The following is a 21,157-nucleotide window of genomic DNA, read 5'->3' on the forward strand; positions in this document are numbered from 1 at the left end:
GATTTTGAGCAGTAAGAAAACAAATTAAGTGCCAAGAGTTTCCAAAGCAAACATTATTTAGTAAATATTTGAAGTTTTCGTGCGAAAAACGTCAAGAAACTCGTAGTCCAATTTTTAACGATCCATAAATAAATGCATTATTCTCGACAATTTTTATCAGATAAGCTTTTCCGCAAAGCTCTAGTAAATTAACGAAGTCTTCCAAACTATGGTACTATTTTTCTTATTAGATTGGTATGTTTATGGTAGATTTAAAATGTACTCACGAAGTCTGTGTCTTTTATAAGACAGAAACAAATAAAAAAGATAAATTTGCATAACTTGGCTTACTTGAAAAGCGCAGGTGGTGGAATTCCTGCAATTCTGTAGTCCTGTATGCTCATAATTATTTTCATTTCTCACAAATTTGCGTTCTTCTAAGAATTTTGAGATAAATGATCGTTTAAAGTTGAGGTCAGTTGTTGTCGTTATAATACATTTAATATAATTCATCAATGACAGTTTCGATTAGCAGATTTTTAAAAAATTAGCTCTTAAAATTTTAGCTCCTCAATGTTAATTGAGTTTGGTATATGTTTATTAATCTCTCTTTTTTTGTTAAACTTATTTCATTCTTCCTTTCACATTTCGTAATTCAGGTTCATTTCAAATAAAATTCACCCATTTCGTGTGATTTATTTTTAAAACTTGTATTTTTTAAATAATTTTTAAAAATTTTTCAAAAAACAATTTTGAATTATAATCTATAACTACAAACAGAAAAAAAATTGCTCCAAGATACATTTTTGAATTTCTCCGTAAATTTTGCACCAAATTTTAAAAATTTAATAGCTAGGCAATATTTGAGTCGTAGAATCGAAATGTGGAAAAAATTGTTATGCTATTTCAGAAGAAAAAGTCCCATTTTGTGTCAAAATACCTATGTTAAAACAATGCTATATATAAATCTAACATATATCCTAAATCCCGCTTCCGAGACATGAAAAACGCAATTTGAATTTTGTCAATCGGCCCAGTAGAACGGGAGATATAGAACTGTCTCCCTTTTTTTTTATCCGCAATGTACATATTGTGATATTTCTTTATAGTTTAATTAATAGTTCGAAACGTCCGAGTTCGAGTCCCGGCTGGGGGCACTGCTCATTTTTCACATCTTCAGCTCCAAAAATATCCTAATGGCTCTAAGCAGTGTGTGTAAGCATAAGGTGTGAGCAAAGTCGAAGTGATTTAATTGTTAGACAACCGTTATATTTATAATATTACTAGAAATCTCGAGTTCTTTGCTCAGTCGCTTGAACATCTACTTCAGCGCTGGATTCAGTAGTTACACAAAGACTATCCAATCTGTTCATTCTCTTTTTTTCACGTTTTTCACAATATCCCACCAGCGATCGCAATAAAAGTTCCTGTTATTCTTTCGTCAAATTGTTAATACCTATAACTTGCATCAGATTATAATTAAGGTAACCCCATGAAATGAAATCATGCAACACAATGTCTTGGAACACTGGTGGGCAGGGATTAGAACTACCTTTACAGACCTGCCAGATAAGAAATGTTTCAAGTTACAGTGACAAACAGGAAAGTCCCAGTGCTATTGAGAAAATGACAAGTTCCAGTTACACTGGAAACTCGCTCAACACCAGTTGCCTCTCGAATCAGATGTTCTTCCATTTATCTTTAATTTGAAAGCTGAAAGATAAATGATAAAGATAAAGAAAGATATTTCAAATTTATCTTTATCATTAAAGATAAATGATAAAGATAAATTTGAAAGATTAAAGATAATGATTAAAGATAAAGATAAGTGTATTACATGATCGAATGAACGGTTTAAAAATGATAAATGCACATCTTAATAATAATCTAAATCTTTATTTTATTTTAAAATGGCAAAGCTAATTCCTGTAATTTAAAATACATTTAATTTATTATACATCTAACGGATAATTCTTATGAATATATTCAGTATTATTACAGTTATAGAAGGTATTTCTAACACCACATGTTACTAAATCTGGGGACAAAATGATTTGATTTTATAATATACTTCAAAGATAACCTCTTTTAACAGGTGTATAAATATGATACCTTCCTTTTATAATAGATGTCGTTAGTAATATTGCTTGCAAGCAAGTGAATCTAAGTACAAATTTGGCAGCAATCTTTAATGATTAGTATTTGATAAGTGTTTAAAGGGTAAGCATTTTTATTACCACATTAAAAATATCGGGTTTTGCGTCAAAAGCAGCATTTTCTAGAAGTATAACACCCCTAGCATGAACTGTCTTAACGCAAACACTCCTTAATATGAACACAATTTCGGTCCTGGCAGCGATATAAATGATCTTTTAGAAAGTTTTATAGGTTTAACCGATTCGGTTCGGTTCGAATTTCGGTTAGCACGAATTACGAATCCTTTTTAGTCCACTTCGTTATTAGATTTTGTCATTTAACATGAATTTTCCAAATTTTTCTGCCATGAATTTTCCATTTTTTCCCCTGATGCTTCTTTGTTAGGGCTATCAAAAATGTTCCGTCCATTTAATTGAAAACCTCTTATGATACTAAGCAGGTGTACAGCCCATAACATACATGATCTGAACTTAACCAACGTAAAGGCTCATTCCTGTCCACAGGCGAAACGTGGTCTTCAACCTTTGCATCAAGGTATTATTGCAGTTATGATGAGATCTTATTGAAAGCGACTTGTGAGGGCTACAATTCGCGTTGCTGCAAAGGAGACGGAAAGGCCAACTTAGAGTGTGCTTGATGCAACAAAAATTATAGTCGCACTCTAAAATTCTGTGTCATCACAATACACACAGAACTGTTTTAGCAAAGCCTGGAGGCATAAATACGCTAATCATGTTGGTGACTTAGATGGTGACTACAATGTAACTTAACCTGAAATTGTAGAGACATTACGTTGTTTCGAAGCAGATGTGAAAAATGAGCAATGCCCTCGGCGGTACTCGAACCACGGACCTCTCGAATTCGCATCGAACGTGCTGACCACTACACCACAAAGGCATGCTAAGAAGGCGGGAGAAGTACGTTATGAAGGTAAACTAACTTAGTATTCAAGGACGTTGCGAACCCTGGTGTTAGTTTTGAGGAGTTCGATGGTGCAGATAACGATGTTGCCATGTGTGCTTCAATGGAACTTTATGTACAAGAATTTGAATCAGAAGTACAAGAAATGCCAGAAAGAAGTGAAGAGGACACTATTATTCCGCCAAACCTCCAGAAAATTTTACACACCTTGGACACAGTACATTGAACTTTATGCTGACACATCCGAATTGATTTTGGAAGCCATGAGTGTAGTTGGCCTTGAAGTCAGCAAATATTTTCGTTGCGACAGCGCAATGTATAGGAACGTTTCGCCCCGAAATGATCTGTTAGTACATTGTTTCAAGCTACAGTACTCTAGTGTCTTCTATGACTTCTATGCATAATATATTTTAGTAAGAATACTTATGTTACATTTTACTGCAAATTGTTAATGTGTAGAAAAAGGTATTGCTAAAATAAAATTTGAGACCCCGGTTAATACGAATTTTTTTTAAAGCAAACTCTTGATTTTTCGGTCCTTCGCAATTTGTTTTAGCTAGGGTTTATTATATTTCATTGGGGAAGAACTGCGAGAAAATGTACCAGTTGTTGTTCGAAATTTACAGTGAACCTTCTCCATCGAATTCAGCTTGGAAATAGTAATTCCAATCTATATGAGAAAGAGCATGGAAAATTACCGAAGAAACATAAACAGTTAAAGAGTTAGACAATCATTACTGAACATAACAAACAACACTTTATCGGTCTAAGCAAAGCACTGAACCGGAAACTTTCAGAATATGGCGAAAGATACGGAAACATTGTTTTCAAACATAACAATATTCTCCCACATGTACAAGGTGAGTCATAGAAACTATGGAAGCACTTTGAGGGATGTATTGCTCCATTCGACTTTCTGCATTCTTATCAGTTTACCATTTATTTCGATGCATGCAGAACGGAATATTTCGAAAGGCGACTGAAGTTTTTATGAAGATATTAAAAATTGGATTGATGAATGTATTACTTCAAAAGATCCAGACTTCTTATTTCTCGGAATCTGTTCGTTGCCTGATAAATGGGCGACTAATGTATCTCATGGAAAATATTTTAATAAATTTCCTTTTATTTTTAAAATAAACAAATGTATTCTACAGAGGCTGTTCGCACATTTTTTAGACGATTTTGGTAAGCGGTAATAAAAAATCGTTTGCTGCAAAAGAAGTAATTGCAATTGTACTATGTTTTTAAAAGTCAAAATTATTGTCTGTGGCTTGAAAGTTTTGTTTTTACTCAAAATGACGAATTTAACAAAGCAGTGGATCGAAGGCTACATTTGCGCTCTTTCCGAAGAGAAATATGCATGCTGCGTTATCCAAAAACGATGTGAGAGTCATGGTTTTGTGATATGTAAAGCGTCGATAGGTAATATCATCAACAAAAAAGGAAAAAGAAACCTCAAATTGGAGCCTCAATGGGACAAAAATTCCAAACAAGTATCCAAGGAAAAAACGGACATCTTCGACTATTGCAAAGGTACGTTCTTTAATGTTAAAAGAAAATCCCCCTAGTTAAAGGACAGTTGCAAAATCATTAAAATGCTCGGTGTCCACTGTAAACAAAATGATAAACGTTGATTTAAATCTTAAGAAAGCGAAAAAACGCAATGTGCATCGTCTTCTTCCAAAGCATGTCGCTCAACGCAGGACACGTTGCAGAATTCTATATGAGAAACACTTATCCTAAGAAAAATGGAAAACAATTGTCACAATAAATGGAGCATGGGTGTATTTAAATGATTGTAACAAAAAAGGAGCCATTTATTATCATAAAAGGGGAGAAAAAAATTTAAGTACGTGGTTCAAAGAATTGAAAGAAAGTTTTTCTAAGAGATTAATGATTGTTGCTGTTTTTTCTTATAATGGCAAGTTAAAAATAAAGAGAGTGCAAACAAATGTCAAGATTAACTCCAAATACTATCAGGAATATATTTTATCGCCCATTGTTCTGAATGAAATACCACCGCTTTACCCACAGTGCCATCAATCTGTGAGACTCCATCAGGACAAAGCTAGCAGTCACACATCAAAATCCACTGTAAATTTCCTAAAAGAAATGGAACAAAAAACTGGTATCAAGGCCATACCCTTCACTGATATCCCTACTAAATCTCCCGATGTGTCACCTATGGAATTTTGTGCTTTCGGACTTTTAAAAACTGCATTATCCAAACGTTGTCCCAAAACCCTAACAGGACTCTGGAAAGCTGTTCGGGAGGAATGGGATGGAATACCTCTTCTGCCACTTCAAAAGGCATTATTATCCTGGAAATTGCGGTGTCGAAAGATAGTTCAGAATAAGGGATGTCAAATAGAACATTTAAAACACAAGAATTTTATGTAATTTAGTTTTGTGAATACAATATACATCGTCTAAAAATGTGTGAACAGCCTCTGTATTTACTGGAAAAAGAGATAGGGTAGTATTTCTACACAGGTACTACTAAAAAAATCTGTGGGTGTCTGTCTGTTCGTTTGTGACATTATCTGGTCCGTAACTGCAGGAAGTTAAGCTTCGAGAAACGTACTTGCGGATTCCAAAAATTAGTGAAAAGCCATTTCGACCATTCCCATCTTACATAGACTTTAATTAGGCGAGATATTAATTAAATCTCTGAAAATGCTAGCTTTCGCACTCATTTTCCACTTTCGTGTTTCGCAGTGGCAACACTCTCGTACGCTGGAGATAAAAATGTGCTTTATTTTGAAAAGTGTTGCCACTTCTCGCTTTCAAATCGCAGAGTTTGTTAACAAAAAATTGTAAGTTTTACAAAATATTAAAGAAAAATATCATTGCCAAACTTTAAACATATTATTATTATATCAGGTCATTTTCTGACGTTGTAGAAAGCACATTGCATGTAACATCATTGCATGTCGTAAATGTTTCCTTAATGCCAGCATTTTAAATAAATAGCAGCTGTTGACAACTTTTTTGTTTAAGGTTAGTATAACTGTCACGATATATTAATAACACGTTAATTTTTTATTGATATTGAGAAAATGTTGTTATTTTACATTAAATTTAAATCATGGCGTCATTCGTATTAACCTGAAATGTCAAAAGATTTTGTTTCCTTGTTTCGCAATAAAAATGTATTTAAGAACTGGTTGTTTCTTGGAAAGAATAAATTGTTTTTAATTCATAATGAAATGTTTTTATACATTTAACTTTCAAGGGTACATAGAATTTATAAATTTTGCTTTGGCTGCAGCCTGCTCATATGGCGGGCTTGCCCGCTACTTAATAACTATTTTTTGTCATTCCATATTTTAATCTCATATTTTAAAGCATTCGAGAGATTTAAGTGCTGGAAAGGTGTGATAAAAGAACATATATTAGAAAGATAAATATTCTCTTAATATTCTAAAGCGAAATTATTATTTTACTATTAATTTCTGCTAGTACTTTTTTACATCGGCCCTGCCGTTGGCGTTTTTTTTATAACTGTACTAATAATTATTTTTAAATATTAATTTGCTACTCAGTTGGAACTATAATTTCAGTTCATCTTGTACCGAATATTATTCGTAAATATTTTAAGCGAGAGCTTAAAAAAATTCTCGCATAAAATATTTCAGGTAAATATTAGGAAAGCTATATTTTATAAAAGTCATTAATTAAACGAACTTAATTCTTTAAGCAACAGAAAATGCTGTTTGAAAAAAAGAAGAATTAAAATATATCGAGGGAGGCTTAAAATGTTATATCCACATCTATTAAGGAAATCAATAACTTCTGGCAACGAAAGCGTAAGAACTCTTTTTTTCGTTTCCTTCCCGCTTTGATCGGACGAAGGCGAGTACTTTCCCAGCGTGTAACGATGAAAGATTTTCATTTAATTAAAATTAAAATGCAAAAAGGCTTAATGATTATTTAGCAAATTAACGCATCGTAAGATTTTCTAGTTCATTTAACACATAAAGACATTTCTATGTCTGCAAATGCGTTTTTAAACTCACGGAAGAATGAAAGCAACAGTAAGGGAAATCTTTCAAATTCCAAGTTTACACATTTTTGAGCAAACTGATTACAATTTCAGAAGTTATAAGGAACTGTTTTTTGCGTAAATGTGTAATTTTCTTTCTATTGTGCTTATGTTTCTGAGTATGTTTGCATGTGAACATGTTTGCAAGTCAGTAATCATATGCAGATTTATGGTTTACATTTTAAAGTGTTCAATATCTGAGACTAACAATTAGGGGTTTTAAACATTTATGACTTTAAACTTAATCTGACTCATGGTGCCAGAGAAAAAATTCCAAAAATATATAATCATATTCTGGTGTTGCGCGGCCCCAACCTACACGCAACAATAATAGTGACTGCTATGAACTGGAAAGTACACAAAACTCTTAAGAAGGGTTTAACTCCCTTTTTATTCTACTTTAGAAGTTACAGATGCATGCACTTGACGCTCACAAACTACGCCGACCCGGCGGTAAAATAAAAATAAGAAACTAAAAATGAATAATAACAAGTTACTACCTACGAAGCTTTCTAAACGTAACTAACCTAACCGCGTTCTAAGATACAGCTGATATTTCAGCAACTTTCTGAATATTAAGTTGAAAGATTCAACTATCTGCCGAAGCAAGCACACAGGCCGAAACGCGCGGTTCTTCAATTTCTACCTAGCCACCTTCACGCTCGTGAAGCAAGAAAGCACACTTACGAACTCGTTTCCCTTCCATTTAACTCAAATTACTTCCGCTTAAAATTTGAATACTTTGCGCGTTCAACTAAAATTTACATACTCTGGCATTGGCAATTCCAGGGAAAAGTAAGGCTTGACAGGAAAGATAGTTTAAACTTAAAATAAATGTTAGTTAAAATAAATATAAACCCTACAATATGAACATTCATATATCAAAAGAACAATCGTGTAGTGGTAGTAGAAGTTAAATGTTTCGTTCGCGTTGTGAGAAAACCTAAGTAAAAGGTAAAACAATCATCCAAATTCAATAAAACTCCATGTTTCTTAAAAAGCCTCCCGGCTCAAACAAATGGAGGAACATGACAGACCATAGTAAATTACACACAAAATTAAGCAATTGAAACATAATATATATATCAAACACATTTATTAATTTCTAGAATATTCAAACATAAGATAAATAGGTAAACTGATCAGTTCCCTACTATAATAATACCATGCAAAATAACACTGAATATCACACCCAATTACAGCCTACACATTAATTAAGTTAACATTCTCAAATACTACAGTATCATAATTGTAACACTAATATTTTACTCATATCATTTTTGATATAAAGTGTTAACCATGGTAATTTCCTATAAGAAATTTGCAGTGTAACGATTAATTAGTTTTTTTAAGCAAATTTAACCCTACGATATCATACGCTAATTGCAGAAAACATAAAACTGACAACTCCAGCCTGGTTATTGAGGATAACTGATTCAAAATAAATAAAAAATACAAAATTATCACTCACTGATTCTTCCGCACCATACAATCCTTCTAGACACCGGGAAAAGTCTCTTTCTTTTTGTGAATTCCTCTCTTAGATTCTTAGGAACATTACAATCCTTCTACTCACAGGAAAAAGTCTCTTTCCTTTTCGTGAATTCATCTCTTTGCGGAAGGTAGTCAATGACCTCCGAAAAACCGTTGTCGAAACCCGCACTGCGCCGGATACTCCTCACGGATTTTAAAATGATTCGCCTTCAACGTTGCGTTCATAACAGCAGAGAGTTCTCAAACAGTAAAGAAGAAGATACCAGAAGTAATCAGTGCTGACAGTTGCCGGTAAAGTACTCTTGGAAATTAGCACTTTATTTTAAATCTTTCTAGAAGAAAAATGCTCTTCTAGTAGCTTAGTCAATACAAATCCCGATGCTGTTCTGGGCGGAAGCCAGCTGCAGGGCGAAAGCCCCCCTCCTTAGTCTGAATGAACAGCCGGCGCTCGCGAGAGCAAGACCCGCAAGGGGTCAAGACCCCACACTCTTTTTCTCCTTTTTCTTTCTAGCTTAAAAATTAGAATCAGAATGAATTCTAACAAGATGTAAGCACCGAGGTAAACTCTCCTCTTCGCCCCCCGAAAATTTCATTGGCTTACAAAAAAATCATAAAATTAAATTCAAACCAATGCCAGAATTTTACTTTATCTAAATTGAGAAAATTACACCCCCACAACGAATCAAAAACAAGAAAAGTCTAATAATGAAGTCCAAAACATCTGTACATACAACGTGGGAAGTAAAGTGGACCTCCTCCCGAACTAACAAGCGCAAACTAAGCTACAAGAAGGTCCAATTATCTAAGCTTACTGCAAAAAACATTGAAAATACAACAAAGCGAAAGGAAGACGATTTTCGTTACAACGCCATTAGTAAAACGAAGCAAATGACAACAACGTAACTGCCCTCACTGTTAGTAAAAAGGCCATAAACCAATAAACCAGGTGGCTCTAGCAACCGTTTCCTGTCTTTGTTACACTACAGTCTCAAGAACTACCAGCTAAATAAGGCTTTAACAATTTAAGAAAAATCTTTTTTTTTTTTTTTTTTTTCAGATTAAAATAAAAATACTAGAATAATGATAACTTAAAACACATATTAATAATTAAAATTCGCGGCATAAAAAAGTAAGTGTTAGTAATTGAATAGACTTTCAGAATATTTTAGATGCTGTTTTTATGCAAGCAAACAATTTTCATCTCCTGTTTTACTAGTGATTTTAAATTTGTTTATAAGCGGGCACATTTGATTTTGAATTATTGTATATAGCATTATTTTATTTATATTTTGAAAAGGAAGTACCTTTTAAAGAAAACTAGCTCGTGCTCAAGTTATATATCGAGAAATCTCCGAAACCTCCCATGAAGCCAGCCCGTTTGACGGGTCTAAAGCTCGGGGTCAAACCACCAGTGTTCACATGTTTTGCCTCTCGCACACTAAAGGATAGCTCTGAGACACAAAATCTGACTAATTGAAAATTTAATGCTGTTGGTGAATGTATGTATATTCAATATAAAACTATTTAAAAAAAAAAAAACACTATTCTAGATCTCTTAAATCATATTTTCCGATAAGTGAAAAATTTACTTCTTCATTAGCAAATTAGTCATTTATTAATTATTATTCTAAAGCAAATTACTAACCTCAACAATGAGGAAACATGTTTTACCAATATTTATACATTTAATAAAAGGCCATTTAGAAAAACATAATTTTAGAAGTTCTAAATCCTATTTTACGATGGCTGAAAAATTTATTCCTGCGCTAGCAAATTATTTACTTATTAATTATTAATTACCAACTTCAGCAATGAAGAAACATGTTTTATCGATATCTATACGTTTAATAAAAGACTATTTAGAAAAACACAATTTTGGAACTTCTAAATCGTATTTTCCGAGGATTGAAAAATTTATTCCTTCATTAGCAAATTATATATTTTTGGATGATTATTCTAAATTAAATTACTAAATTCAACAGTGAGGAAACATATTTTGGACGCTTTCAACTGATGTATTTTTATGAAAAACCTGCTCATTTCCGTTACAAATTGAGAAAAGAAAGGGAAATTCCCAAGCAGCCAGCCCTGTCGGTAAAATTCAAGCCGGAGTCAACCTGCCAGTATTTACTTGACTCCACTGGTGGTCATTCGATTTATTGGAGTGGAAAGCTGTAACTAAACTATAATACTTTAGTTTACGATTTCAAGAAAAGTTTATAGATAAAACTTAGCAGACTCGATTGCCACCCATACATTTTATATATGCATTTTTTGTACAGTATTTGCGGTTTAAAATTTTTTGAGTCGCGCTTTGTTAGAATAATTCAATTATTTGCTGTTAAATAATTGGATTGTTTCGACAAAGCACGGCTCAGAAAATTACTTTTTCTGTTCTTGTCTGTATTAGCAGAATTTAAAGGTAGCATTAACGGACTAATTTTACTGTTATATCTTATTTAAATGTGAATTGTGTGCGTACTTAAATGTGAATTTTGTGTGCGTAAATTTAAATGTGAATTAATAAAGATTCCTTGAGCATTTTTCTTTTGAATTCACAATAGTAATATTTAAATGTTACTGTGTTTCGTTAGTTGGACTGTACTAGATTTATGAGATTATGGCATAACGCACTAGGACTATCTCACCTAACACGACTGAATGTTCTCTACCTAAAGGCAGGCATGCGTTCGTAGAGAACTTTCTAAGGGAACTGTCTCATATTCACTAAGGAAAGAAACACGAAAGTGCCAGTGCATCCAGTTCGCTCATTGGAGTTCGAAATGTTAAATTACTACCTTTTATCAAGCTACTCGCTCAGCCGTTGGTGAGAAAGCAACATTAGTGAATTGTTACAACATTAGTTAATTGTTACAATCGTATTGGCTATTCCTTGAAATTTTTAAAGAAAAGAGGTTTCTTAATTGCATGAATACTTCAATTGAATAGCGTTTGATGTTAAAAAAAAGTTTCAAACTAAGAAATTTCTTTATTTGAAATAATTAAAAAATCCAAATGTATTTCTTTATTATATAACACTTACTATATTAATATTACGGCACTGCATAGAAAAATACGTATTTCAGAGTTATATAACTTATGTTAATATTATAATATATTATTTCTATCTCTTCCTAGCATACCTTCGTGGTGTAACGGTAGCACACTACGTTACATGCACGTTAGAGACCCGGCGAGGGCACTGAATATTTTTAATGTCTCCTCTCCCCCCCCAAAAAAAACACTAATGATTCTACAGTAGCACCCAAACAAAAATATGTTGGACAATAATTGGTCTTCACTAGGATTTTTGGCGATTGGGTCCCCTAATCCCAGTCGCCATTTAAAAGGGGAGGTGTATAAGGTATTTATTTTCTCTTTCCTTCCAGCATGCCATCGTGGTTTGAGGATATTGCACATTTTTCATGTTTCCTGCTTTTTTTTTTTTTTTTAAAAAAAAAAAAAAAAAAAAAAACTCATGGAAAGAAAGTTTTAAAATTATTATACTCTTCAGTCTACCGATTTCGCATTTTTTCTAGATCGCATTTTAATTGATTTTTCCTGCTTAAGTTGCCATACACAAATTGCATATTTAATCATTTGCATAGTGCTTTTAATAAACTGCATTTTTAATACATTGAAATGAGCAGCATTTGAATTGCACTAAATATACTGCATTACTATTGAAATTCAATTTCTGCATCTGTTATAAATCGAAATACATCGCATTTGTCATAAGCAAACAAACTTCATTATGAGCATTTTATTGCATTTGCAATAAACTCACATTGTATTGCATTTTTAATAAACTGCATTACATTGCCCTCGAAAAACTGCTTTTGTATATTTTTGTGAAATGTATATAAAAATTATACAAATGAGCAAAATGAAATTTAGTAATATTCTTCCCTGCAATTTGTGAAAAAAATGTGAAAATAAATGCTTTTTGTAATTACAACTGCATTACCTACTGCCTGAAAATTCAAGATCATAATTATAAATAAATTAATAATTATGAGAAAAATCTGAAAGATTTTAGATTTTATACTGCGCCCAAATAGGTGTTTCTTTTTCATTTATAGACATATACATATTTCAAGAGCATTTGGGCTAATGTACCTTTGGACTAAAATTATTTATAAACAGCATATCTTTAGAATTTTCGATAGACAGTCTCGCGCGCTTGGAAATAAAAATGCTTTATTGCGTACAGTATGTTGCCACTACTTGCTTTGAAATCGTTAAGTTTCTTAATCAAAAATTCTTTAAAGTTTTACAAAATATGAGATATACTCTTTTTGAATTATTTTGTGATATTGCTGTTGAATTTAATTTTATGATTTAAGTGCGAAGAACATGATATTTAATAAATAAAGGTAACACACAAAACCTTTTTGAAAAACGACGCTTTAGGCGTAATATAAAATCTGAAAGATTTCCCTTTTTTGTTTCTGTGTCACTTTGTGCGTAATACAAAATCTGAAATTTTTCAAATTTTCTGTCTTTTTATTAAAATTGCATTTTATTGGGGCAGGTGAAATAACATATAACTTAATTGGTTTCTGGTATATCGTGCATTTGACAGAGCTGACGCGTTTAAGTAGCTATCCTATGTTTAGCGCAGTTTTATTAAAGAACCCTAAATTTGAATAATTGCGAAATCTTTATTTAACAAATTAGAGAATTTGTTCAGCTCAAGTAGAACATTTACGCTTTATTTTGTTTCCGCTTTATTATTTATCGCATTCTTTAGACCAGAATTAACAGTCTTCCCAAAGACATTTAAACTAAAATAGACAATAAAACAAGTTCTAAATTTCAGATTCGGGCTTCCATCTGTCTATGTTCGAGTGGAGGACTATGCTATTCAAAATGTGATGGCTCTAGGTACCGTTGCTTTTTCACAATGCGAGAAACATACATACATTCCTGGAGATTCTTCATTATTTAGTTTCTTTAAATATAACACAGGGCTCTAATATTTGGATGCGACAATTTGATAAGTGATTTGCTGTTTATAGTAATTCCACGCAAAATACCCTTTTGAGACTAATAGCCCTTTTGGGCTAACACAAATTTGGGGTAATAGTTACTTTTCAATCAACTTGTAGAGTCATTAGGTTAATTAGAAGCAGAAAAGATGAAAAATATGCAACCGCCTTCGCCGGGAATCGAACCACGGACATCTGGAATACCGGCCCAGCGTGCTACCGTTACACCACGAAGGCACGCTAGGGAAGTGGTAGAAACACCTTATATTCTGACCTTTTTAAAGGGCGACTAGGGTTTTAGGGAACCTAGTCGCCAAATCCTGGGTGCGGAGAATCATCATCCACAACCCTTTTAGTTCGGGCGCCATTTGTAGAGACATTAGGATTTTTTTAGAGACCAAAAAGATGAAAAATATGCAACCGCCTTCGCCGGGAATCGAACCACGAACCTCTGGAATACCGACCCAGCGTGATACCGTTACACCACGAAGGCACGCTAGGGAAGTGGGAGAAATACCTTATAAACTGAAGAAAGTACGGAAGAGTCAGAAGAAAATGCTGGTACAAGTGTTTTACATATGAGAAAATCTCAAGTTCTGTTTGAAGCTCTTAAAAATTGCCAGGTGCATATTATTTTTGTCGTTTATAAATCTCCAAGAACATTTCTTTACCATGGTTAAGTAAGGCAACAATTATCCTTTCAAACCGAAATGAAACTGTGCACTGTTAATTTGTTCCGAAATAATCCCTAATACAGTACCATATTTCTAAGCTGAGGTACAAAAGATGTAACATTCCTCTTTGAAAGAAACTGAAAATGAAACAATATAGCTAGTCGATTTCTTAAAGAGTGGCAGTTGCCAGATTCCATCGAACATTCTATTCTCGAAAAGCGATAAAAAACAAAGGAAAAAATATATTTGTGAGTGGAACTAAGAACAAAAACCGGAAGAGGAAACTTGTGAAGAAATCTTTATAGGAATGAAACAGGAAAGAAATAAAAATGTCGCAGACTGAAAGTTCCGAAGATAAATTGATCGTGGCACTCAAAGGTTTTATTTTTATTTCGATATTATTTTTACCATGTGCTGCACTCAGAATTTTATCATTTTTGTTTGATATGTTCAGGTACTCAAGAATTCCTCCATTAAGGTGAAAATTGCACTACCATTTCTGATGTTCCAAGCGATGTAGTTCTTCCTGATTTAAAACGAGTGTTCGCAACTTTTGAGGAAATATTTAACGAGCTACATTATTTCAAAACTTTTGGTTCCTTTCCTGCAAAGTAAAGTAATTTTTTCTCCTCTGTAACTGTTGCGATATTAAAATCTACCAACTTCATGAAATGATAAATGTTTTTACATGCATGGAAAAGATGCGTACAGGCAAAATTAGGAAAAGATCAACATTGGAAGCGAACAATTTTACGGAAAACTTTCAATTGGATTTCAAGAGTTTGAAATAAGGGGACAGTGGACGATGATTTTAGCAAAAATCGACAAAAAATTGGTAAATAAAAATTTCATATGATAATATTCTTCGGTTTTAACTCTATCGTCCACAAAAAACTGCTTTTATGTAAAATTTTTTTTAAAGAAGTTATAAGCGTTTGTTTACCTTTTTTTGTGAGATTTAAAGGGGCATTTAAATGTCAATAAAAAGGTAAACAAACATTTGAGAAACATTATTTTTATTTACGCGACACTATTTTTACTGTTAGTAAGATATAAATGTGTAAGGTTATGAAGACTGCTATTTATGTAAGTTCGTTTCACGGATGAGTTACGGGGACATTATAAATAGGTTGTCATATCATTTTTGTTTTTGAAAGTGTAGCATTGCTAAAAAATATGAAACCTAACTCTCATTCATGAAAAACAAATCAACAGTAAATGTTTTATCCAAAATATTGCCAGTGTATCAATGACTAGCCAGTAATCAGCTTTCAGCAAGATCCATATCTGAAAAAATATAAAACACTAACGAGAGTTCACATAGCGACATTCGGAAGAACTGCCCAAAGGAAACATTTTTATTGAAAACAGACTCGAAATAGCTGTTATCACAGCAATTACTGACTTCAGTTTTGAGTGTTTAAATACTTTAGGTAGGGAACATAAAGATAAAATTCATGTTCAATATCTATTGGACAGAGGCAAGATAAACGTCGCATACATCAAAGCAAAAAAAGGGTTCGACTGGATACAAGAAAAGAATTACCAAAAAAATTATGTAAGGTAGGTAAACATAATGAAAATGTAAACGCGGAAGAGGAAACATATGGTGCAGGACGTTTTGAAAGTTATTCTTAGTTTTAAAAAAAAGTACACTGGTGTGCAAAAATTAAGGACGAAGTCGAAAAATTAGCATATCAGCTGAACGAAGAGGCAGAGCGGACAGAAAGACCAATCAGGAGATTAAGTAAGGTGATGTACGGTAGCACATGCGCAGATATGCAGGTAGATGTAATGGGGGAGTGTCTGAGTAGTATAAAGCATGTTGTCGGTGTAAGATCAGTATTTCTGGCAAAGAGATTGCACGCCGTATAGCAGTTAAAATCACACCGAGTTGCTGCCTCAGCGAAAAATGGCGAATAATCAATCTGTTAGACGACATCTGGATGCTTTTACCCGAGGTCGAATCAATGGGAAGTTGGAGGAAGGCCGCAGTGTGACAAGTGTGGCTAAGAGTTCGGAACTGCTCACATCATCGTTTCACGACTTTGAAGACAATTTCAAACTACAGGAACAGCTATCCGGGGGTTTAGTAGTGGTCGTCCACGAGGAACCACACCCGCAGATGACCGGTATATTGCCTTACAGGCCAGAAGAAACAGGCGGCAGACAGCGGAAGAAATCGCTAGACACACGACACAAGCGACTGGACGACCGATATCGTGTTTTACCTTGGCCAGAAGACTGCACGGTGGTGGTCTGTTTGCACGACGCCCTGTAAGGTGTGTACCTCTAACGCCTGCCCATCGGAGAAGGCGTTCTCTGTGGTGCCGGGAACACCGGAATTGGAGAGACAATGAATGGGGACGAGTACTCTTTACAGATGAAAGCAGATTCAGTCTGAGTAGCGATTCTCATCGCATACTCATCTGGAGAGAGCGCGGAAGCCGCAATCATCCCTCGAACATCATTGAAAGGGACAGGTATGGAGGTGGTGGTGTTCTCGTTTGGGGAGGCATTATGCTTGGTAGTCGTACAGACCTTCACATCTTCGACGCAGGTTCAGTCAATGGGACCCGTTATTGTAACAAGATTCTTCTTCCATATGTGCGTCTTTTTAGAGGCGCTATGGGTCCGCAGTTCCTTTTCATGGACTACAATGCACCATGTCATCGCACAGTAGCTGCCGAACAGCTCTTAGAGAGTGAGGTTATTGAACGTATGGATTGGCCGGCACGATCTCCGGATCTCAATCCTATCCAGCATGTAGGGGATTTTCTAGGCAGACGCTTGGCAGCTCGTACCTTACCACCAGTAACGATTCCGGAGCTTCGATTGGCGCTGCAAGACGAATGGGCAGCAATGCCTCAACAACTCATTGGCACCCTCATTCTCAGCATGGGCAGACGCTGTGAAACCTGCCTAGCAGTCAGGGGAGATCATATCCCCTATTAAAGAGCGGATGTTTCTTGCTGGACACCCATCACAGGGATGTTTCGGCCTTCAGTCGCATTGCGCTCCAAGCTACTTTTTCAATAAAGCTTCTTTTTATCCCTCTGATTTCTCTTTTAGTAAGTGTTGCTTACATTACTCATGTCCTTACGTATTGGGGATCTTACGGCATTAAATGTGTTGATTTGGAAAGCTTTTGTACAAAGTTATATTGAAAAAACCGTCTCGTCCTTAATTTTTGCACACCAGTGTATTTGTGTGAATTTACTGAAAGTGTTAGAGAAAATTTCTAAAATAATATTTAGTATTTCTTACCAGCTTACGATTTTATTAGTAAAAACATTATTTATGCATACGTAAAATAATGTTAAAATATTTTATATTAAATAAATCATATATTAGGACATGTTAAGAAGTAAATAGTATAATAGGTAAGGGTAAAAATATTCTTAAAATGTATTTTTCTCATAATGAAATTTTCACGATTACTACATCTTCAAAATGCTCCATGCGCTTTATTTTATGTTCAAAATGACTGTAATTTGTAATTTAGATTCCCATTTATACATGTAGCAAAAATTGGTATGCATTTTTGAAAGCGATTTCATTAAGGAGATAAAAGTCCAATTAAAGTGTATTAAAGTGGGAAATTTTGTCCAAAATTCAGGTATATGTGAAAGAAATATTAATTAAAAACTAACATTTTATGCAATTCACTAATTGATACTAAGTTGTGTTTGTAATGCATTTTTAATAAAAATAAAGCAAAAATAACAAGAAACGGAAAAAAATTAAGTCGCATGGAGCATTTTGAAAAAATTTAAAATATTCAAAAGAAATTTGAAAAAAAAATTAAATTGCAATGATCCAGAAATTTTTTTCAAAGATATTTGATATAATTATAGTAAAATATACATGCATGCAAAATTTCATAATTCTATGACAATAATTAAAAAAAAAGTATTTGAACGTCCACTGTCCCCATAAAAGATCCATTTTCTTCTAGGGGACACTTTTCCTACGCTCGGGCGATCAGAAAGTATTTAAATGTAGGAAAAGAAATTTTTAAGTCTGTTGTAGCCAGGACATGACTTCCTGCCAAGTCCACCTTTTAAATAGCAACAAGCTTTAAGTATTAACGTGTCATTCCCAGTTGCTTGTTTGGAAACAAAATCTAATTTGCTGTTACAGTAAATAGAAAGATACGCAATATGAAATTTTGGATTATATTTCATTAGGTATATTTGGCCATGTGTAAAAACTGATTTTTTAAAATTTATATCACACTCAGCAAATGTTTTTTTACTATCCCAAAGGATTGCCCAGAAGGGCTATTAATTTCGTTTCAGTATTTTGCTTTGGTTCATTCTAAACGGCATTACATTTGTCAAATTGTTGCCACCAAATATTAGTGCCCTGCATTATACTATATTTAAAGAAATTAAGTATTGAAGAATCTGCATGAATGTACGTATGTTTCTCGCAGTGTGAAAAAGCAACAGTACTTAGAGCCATAAAATTTTGAATAACGTAGTCCTCCACTCGAATATAGGTATCTGGAAGCTGGGATTTGGAATTTGTTTTATTATCTATTTCATATTTTGTAAAAATTTAACGAATTTTTCATTAACAAACTCAACGATTTCAAAGCGAGCAATGGAAACACGGTACGAAAAAAAAAAAAAAAATTTATCTTCAGCGCGCGAGACTGTGTATCGGAAATTCTAAAGATATGCCCATGCGATATTATTGTTGAATTGAATTTTATGGTTTATGTGTGAAGAACATGATATTTAATAATACGTTATAAAAACACCACTTTGGGAGTACTGTAAAATCTGAAAGCTTTCGGATATTTTTTAAAATAATTTTCTGTAAGCTTGTTTGATATAGCTCAAAAACACACTTATTACAAATGACAATGGCTGGATTGTTAGGGATAAAAGTTTCTTTTAAATTATGAATGGTAATTAAGAACACGCTTAAATACTTTTGTTTTAGTTTGATTTAAAAGACAGCCCAAAATGACTTTTCAAGCGAAGGAACCTAAAGTGAGAAAGGTAAATTACTCAGCATTATGTCTTTTTTATTTTCTTTTCATTTCACAGTAGGGGAACATCTGTCTTTTTTTTTGTGTGGGCGTCTGAATGAAAGTCTTTCTTGCTTCAAATTAATTAACTTGTTTAACCGCTGACGGCGAAAATTTCTTTGAAATGACTTCTCCATTCTATTTGCCATTTTTTTCCTGCGTCTTCACACTGGGGAAATGTAATTATTTTTCCCCTTCGCCGCTTGGGAATGAAGATAAATATCTGGGACACGCTCTCTCTTGAAATACAAAACGCATTTTCGCATTATGCTGCTAGATGATAGTTAATCATAACTTTTCGCAAAATATGAAAACTACAAGATTCGAGTGGAATTATAGAATGTAACTGCTGTAAAAAAATCTGTATAACTCTTTTTACAAAATAATAATTAAAAATAATATTTGATCAATTCTATAATATTTATAATATTATGCAATATTTTAATAATTTTGCAAATGGCAAAAATAAAGAGTTTTTACAGAATAAGAAAAATCAGTTAGTAAAACAGTATGATGGAGAATATAGCATAGTGATGCGAATAAGTGCCCGGCTGTGGCGCGGTGGCTTTCCTGCGGGGCCAGAATGTGGCCTTGCTAGAAAGTGGCAGGAAAATGTAAAGTAGCCAGATTTGGCGCGTAACTGCCCATTTGGCCACATTTGGTGAAATAATTGGCAATATATCATAGACAGAGGGAGAACTTTCGGGAACACAATTTTAATGTTTTTCTCAAGAATATTCTCGAAGGTAAGTTAAAGCTATATATACCCTGTCTGTTCTGGAAGACAGTAATAGAGTGTCTATTCCGGAAGACAGTAGCTAGAGAGCGATTAGCCGAGTTAAAAGCCGTACTTTAGACCTTTGCTATAAGGCTGTCTTCACCGTTATAGCCTGTTGCTGATTGTCTCAGAGTGTTTTTTTGTAGTTTTTCGACGAATATAAACATGTCTTTGGAATTTTCCTGTGTAATACTGAATAAATTGTGTTTTGATTCTTCATCAATTGTTATTATCAATTACTCCAAATCCTCGAACCCGAAGAACGTAACAATATATTATTATAGTTTTAGTTAAAGTTAATAATATATATCTTGGTCACAGTAAAGAGTGGTCCAAAATTCCGTGATATGTCTAAAACATAGTTTCGAAATAAATGCTTGCAAATGAAGGACGAAATTAAAAGTGACGGCCATATTAATCATTCATTTTTACTTCCTTGTACGAAGTAAAAAGGAAGTATTGTAACCGCGAAAAGTTTCAGGCAGCATATTTAAACGAAAATATCCATTTTGACCGCTTTCGAATGCAATTTATGTTTTTGCGTGATATCTGTACGTAAGGACAGAATAAAATACTCCTTCCAAAAATTTATAAAACTGCTTTTAAATTAATTCTGAAGATAATTTTTCGTAGCTTCTGTACGAACGTATGTACGTACGTGCGTGCGTGCGTACTTACGTACGTACATGCGTACGTACGTATCTCGCATAACTCAAAAACGAGTAGCCTCAGAACGTTGAAATTTTGTATATAGGACTGCTGAACGCTGCTCAAGTGGACTGCCGCCCTTAACTATAGTAAGCCTTACTGTATTTGTTTCCACTTGGCAGATGCTGTCTAATCATGACTCGCTGATCCGACAGCATTTATTATTTCAAAATCTTAGGTTTCATAATCACTCATTATTTTACATAGGTTTTTAGTATCTATAACTGCCTGGTTGTTAACTCAAGTTCTATTTTAACTACTACGCTGCTAACTATACTACACTACTTTAACATGGGCAATGTGTTGCTATACTTCCTTTACACTACAATACTACCTCAATGTTTTACACTAGACCACAATACATTT

Source organism: Stegodyphus dumicola, chromosome 12 (assembly GCF_044657685.1).
Source record: "Stegodyphus dumicola isolate Sdum_Otavi_A_Nest chromosome 12, ASM4465768v1".
Taxonomy (NCBI): domain Eukaryota; kingdom Metazoa; phylum Arthropoda; class Arachnida; order Araneae; family Eresidae; genus Stegodyphus; species Stegodyphus dumicola.